Source organism: Protopterus annectens, chromosome 9.part0, assembly GCF_019279795.1.
Source record: "Protopterus annectens isolate FY-2018-M chromosome 9.part0, PAN1.0, whole genome shotgun sequence".
In the NCBI taxonomy this organism is placed as follows: domain Eukaryota; kingdom Metazoa; phylum Chordata; order Ceratodontiformes; family Protopteridae; genus Protopterus; species Protopterus annectens.
Window position 1 is genome coordinate 839,218,059 of NC_056743.1, and position 6,000 is coordinate 839,224,058.

Genomic DNA, 6,000 nt, shown 5'->3' on the forward strand with positions numbered 1-6,000 from the left:
GAGGAGACAGAGAAGAGTGTACAGGCCCAGGGTAACCTACCAGGGGCTACATGAGCTGGAGATAGTGAAGCGCTATAGAGTGGACAGAGAGCTCCTGCAGCAAATTGTTGAGCTGTGCATGCCGTGCCTCACACACAGAACCAACAGAGGGGAACGCATCCCAGTGGAAACCAAGTTATGTGTTGGCCTAAGCATACTAGCAACAGGTACCTTCCAGAGACCAACTGGTGATATGATGGGGATTTCACAGGCATCAGCATCCAGGGTACTACACCAGTTCATGAATGCCATGTCAGCACATGTCAGTGATCATGTATATTTCCCCAATTCCCATGAGGTATTGGCCAGCAATATGCGTCTCTTCCATCAAATAGCGGAATATGCTGAGGTAGTGGGTGCAACTGACTGTACGCACATACACATCAAAGCACCAGCTGGTGAGTGGGGTAGGGCCTACATCAACCGCAAGGGCTTTCACTCCATCAACTGCCAGGTTGTATGTGATGCCCAGGGCATAATACTGAATGTGTGTGCTGGCTGCCCTGGAAGCTACCGCGATTCCCATATCTGGCATCTGTTGCAGCTGTACCAGACATTTGCCAATGGGGACATCCCTGACGGTCACCTAGTGGGGGATGCTGGATATGCACTGGCACTGGAGCCATGGCTGATGATACCCATCAGAAATGCACACACACCTGAACAAGAACTCCATAATGAGGCACACGCACAAACACGAAATGTAATTGAGCGTGTGTTTGGGATGCCCAAGTCACAGTTCCGGTGCCTGGACACATCTGGTGGAGCCTTGCAGTACTCACCAACTACATGTACCCAAATTGTCATGGTATGTTCCATGCTAATTAGTTTAAAATTCTTAAAAATCATGTGATTTTGGTATTTGGAATTCTGTCTGAAGAAGGAAAGGCATTGATCGTTTTTCCGAAAGCGCTTATGTTATTAAACTTTTGGAGTTTGTTTTTACGTGGTTTTGGTCCCCCTTTTTTTGTTTTCTCATGGTATGTACCATGCTACACAATATGATCCTGCGAAAACAGCTGCAGCAGGAACAGCTTGGGGCAGGGCCAAACAGCCTCCCACCATTGCCAAGGCCTGCACAGGCACAGCGTGACTCAGATGAGGAACAACCTGAAACTTCCCCAGTAGGCAGAAGGAGGTGTGCCCAGTATGCCTTGGCCTTGGCAAAGAGGCAACACATAGCACATACACTGGCTCAGTAGGAACCCTGGAAATGATACCTCTCTCTGATTCACACATAAAATAAAAGAGATGCCTAACTTGACACTACCTGTTTCCAAACATGTATAGGGAGTGTAGTATGTGCTTCTGAAATAGGCAGCCCTGTAGCACCACCTGAGGCATGATTGCCATGTTTTAAGCAATATAAAGCAGTGCTAAGCAGCTTTTACCAATATCTAGTATATGTAAACAAAATTGCTCGTCCAATGTTGGGCAAGGTCGGGCAAAATTGAGTAAAGTCAGTTAAACATGCTCATATCTGCTTTACTGTTCCTTAAGCAGTCTGGTCTGCCCAGCATGAAACTAAAAAGCACTGACAGGGTTCGAACCCAGGATACTGTGCACTGTAGTCACAGTACTGAACCACTAAGCCATGAAAGCATTGCAGTGGCACAGACACAGCAGGACAATTGTACACTAATGCAAACACAAAGAAATGCTGTATCATGGCCCTAAAGATGCAAATGGGTAACCTCCCCCACATGCCTATGCAGACAGAGAACATCAGGCCAGGCGGTGTGACGTGGGTTGTGTAGGCTATGAAGTCGTAAGCTAATATACGTGACATTGGAAGCTAAGAACTGTAGTACAGTAGTATGCCTCAAGCCAGTATGATAGGCAACAGTACAGACTGAAATGGTGTCCTGTACATAGCAGTGCACGCATAGCAAATGTGTATAAGTGTCAGGTGAAACCCACATCCTATGTACACCCACAGTAACAATCAGGTGTGCCCCCGGGTAGAAATATACAAAGAATAGCTGCCCCCCCCTGTATGTAGAAATGTTGATAAGTCTATGCAAAGTGTCTCATGGAAGCCCTGCAGGCACAGCATGATCCCTGTTGATCTATGACACAAAGGTGAGCCCTGCTGTAAAAATACAACTTGATTTACCATACACATATAGTATAAATGTCTATACCGTGCAAGCTCACACACTCCAACAAATGTAATGGATTTCATTCAGCATCACACTGAAAGGTCATACTGGGCATGCTCACACACATAGGCTAAATATGGATGTGATAATAAGGGATCTATGGACAAATGTGGGTAGTCATCTCTACTTCCAGAAACATATTCACAAAGTGGTCGGAAAATCATGTGATGTGTTCACACAAACTGACAAGGTCTGTGCATGTAGGTCAAAGGAGGTTCCCACTACTCAGCAGTCATCAGTCCTGTCAGAGAGTACCACAACACACTTGCGATGAATCTTACTAGGCACATTCAGCAGCTAGAAAGACCAATGAAGTACCTTAACAAGGGGATTACTGGCCTCAAATAGTTGCCCCATGCAACAACATTGAATGTAACCCAATCTGTACTCTGTTGTATACTGTCTACTCAGGAGATTTCTGCCCAACACACAGGTCCATGTCATGGTTACACTCAGATCTGTTCTGAGTTGCAGCTCAATTGCACTAAATGTACAGAGCCAACTGATATTGCCAACATCCTGGCAGATAGGATCAGTGTTAACTTTACCCCCCTCTCACCCATGAAAGAGCACATCTCTATAATGGAAGACTGCAAAGTTGCTGTCATCACGGCTGCACAGGTAAAAACACTCTCCAAAGCCAGTATCACAGCAGCCATGGGACCAGATAACTTCCCAGGCTGTGTAGTATTTACTTCCCTGAAGTAAACATTAACATGGAAGGTCTGTGGCTACTGAAGTTTCCAGAGGACTGCAAACTAGGAGCCATAATTGTAAACACTAAAGATGTGGACATCCTACAAAAGGGCCTCACTGAGACAGATGGCTGTTGTCAAAGCCATGGGCTCTAGCTCAATGCCAAAGGGTGCATTGTCATCCCCTTTGTTAAAAACTCTGTAGCCAAGAACTACAACATAGGTGGTAGTATACTTCACACTGAAAGTGTGACAAGAGACCCTGGGTCACAGATGGACAGTTGATACAACTGCGATAATCACATTCCCACAGTAGTCAGGAAACCCTCCTATGTTGTACACCTCATCACAAAATGCGTCACATGCAGAATAGAAGAGGACATTGTTCCCTTCTACTCATCACTCACTAGAACTATAATAGAGTACAACGCCACTGTTGCTATGTACCTCACAAGACAATGACAACAACTGGAAAGCCAGCAGCAATACCTCACAAAGAGCATTAGCGGCCTGAAATACATGCCATACACAGACCATCGCAAAATGCTCCATCCGTACTCCCTTACATAACGCCCATTCAGAAGTGTTCACTGCCTAACATACAAAGCTATTTCAAACACAGAGCTGTTGGATATGCTCCACGTAAAACACTCACAATCCCTCTGACCTTCAGACCCAAAACCATGAGTGAAATACAAAACGAACGGGTGTACCCATTTACTTTATGGATACCCACACCTTCAGGTTAGTGGCACAGCATGAGGCCTTGGAGACCATGCAAGTGCAACTAACATTGGGCAAAGCTGCCCATCAGATTGTAGCCTGCTACAGATCACGTACCTTGTCTCAAGAACCTCACTCAGTATTCCGGAGAACAGTGGCAAATATAAAGGTCCTATCAAACACCATTATATGAGGAGATTACAACTACCTAAATATTGAGTGGTGGAATTACTCATGTACGACGTCCTTTGCCCAATGTTTCATAGAGTTTAAAAACTCTAACACCCTGTAACAGCTGGTCACCACACCCACTAGAGGTGACAACATACTGGACATGATCATCACCAACATGGGGTACCAGTGTTCCACAACAGAGATAAACCCTTCGCTGGTAATATCAGATCATTAAGTAATCACATCCACATCCCGCCCCCCCCACCCAGTCAATGAAACCACTGTGAAGACATTTGAAAAAGCAAACTGGACACTTCCCAAGACCAAAGTGGAACGTTCCGAAGACCTCGTGATATAGGATAATGGTAAAAAATCTGCAGAATCATTTACAAGTGCATCCTATGAGCATCTACAGGGATGCATGGAATGAGACATCACAAAGAAAACCAAGATGCACTCCTCCAAAAATAGGACAACAATCAGGTGGTTGTTGGCCATAAATAAGCTAGACAACAGAAGGAGGAAACGAACACATGATAGATCCAACTTCACTAAAGGAAAGGCATCACTGATCATTATCAGGAAGAAACAATGATCGCTCATAAAATAATCCAAAGACAGTTTCTAAAGACAAATAGCCAAGGAATGTAAGAATAACAACCATAAAGCCTTTGGTAGCTATACCAGACATGTAGGTGTCAACTTCCAAATATGCTGTCAGCTACTGAAAAAAGGAAAGAAATACACCAAACCAACTTTCATTGCCCACATCCAGGGGGACAGGTTCAGAGTAAACTCCCCCCATCACCCTCAAAAGGGCCTATGTCCATCAAAGAAGGATGCAGATCCCCAGACATCATGGACATGCAGGTAAAGACAGCCCTCACCAAAGCTAAGAACACAGCATCAATGTGACTGGATGGTGTCCCAGGCTACGTCTTACACTAGGCCCATAAGGAACTACATCCACACTTACATTCACTGTACAGACTCAAACGTACCACAGGCTATGTATCCAAAGAATGGCATACACTAACAGTCATCCAGCTCCACAAAGGGGGTGCCACAACAGAAATTGGAAACCATTGCCTAATATGCCTACTCAGCCTGGTTTACAGAGCTATTGAGCCAATTGTCATGGATCCCATAAACTGAGACACTGGAGACCTCCAGACACTGGACTGTACACAACTTTGCCTTGTTAAAGGCAGATCCTGGCTCCCAAACCTAGCTGACTTATTTCAAACAGTTACCAAGGACATAGATGGAGGGGAAAGTAGTCCACACAGCCCACTTGGACCTCATAAAGGACTTTCTACACCATTCCCCACTCTGTCATCATGGACAAGTGTACCAGCTTGAACATTAACAGCTATGTCACAGGATGGGTGGCCAAGTGGCTCACAGATCAAACACACATGTTCAGAGTTGCAGGTGCCATATCCAACTCTAAGCCAGTCTCAAATGGCATCCCACAGGTCTTGGTCTTGGGACCCCACCTGTTCAGTAGATACTGCTCAGAGGTACAGGCAAGCACAGGAGGTGTATGGCTGAACAGGTTTACAGATGAATGGTAAGTGTGGTCCATAATTGACTGTACAGCTGACACAGACATCCTCCAGAAGTGTCTTACGGAGACAGATTCCTGGTGTCAAAACAATGCCCTCAAGCTGAATGGCAAAGAATGCATAGTCATCCACTTTGGGTAAAACAAAGTGCACACAAATTACCACATATGTGGTAATCCAGTATGTACGGAGAAAGTCATTATGGCCCTGGGGACACAGGTAGATAGTAAACTCCCCATTGATGATTATATGGCCAAAGTGTTTAGACATTCCTTCAATGTAGCCCACCTAATGTCACCTAATGTAACCCACTTTGTATAGTCTAAAGATGTCACCATCCTACAAATATACCTGTGAAAAAATAACACGCAGTAATGTGTATAGCGCAGCGTGTAAATGCATATTCCTTTACTATCATAAAGTAGTTAGGTAGGGGTTTAAATCCTGCACTTGACAAGTGTGTGTTTGTGTCGGGTTTCCTGGGGAAGAAGCAACCTTTTAGGAGAGTAATAAAACACCTTAAAAGTGGTAAACTAATCTTTGTCAAGTCTGATGGTGTCACCATCCTACAAATATACCTGAGGAAAAGAGGCCCCCCTGGTACTGTGTATAGCACATCGTGTTAATGAGTATTCTTTT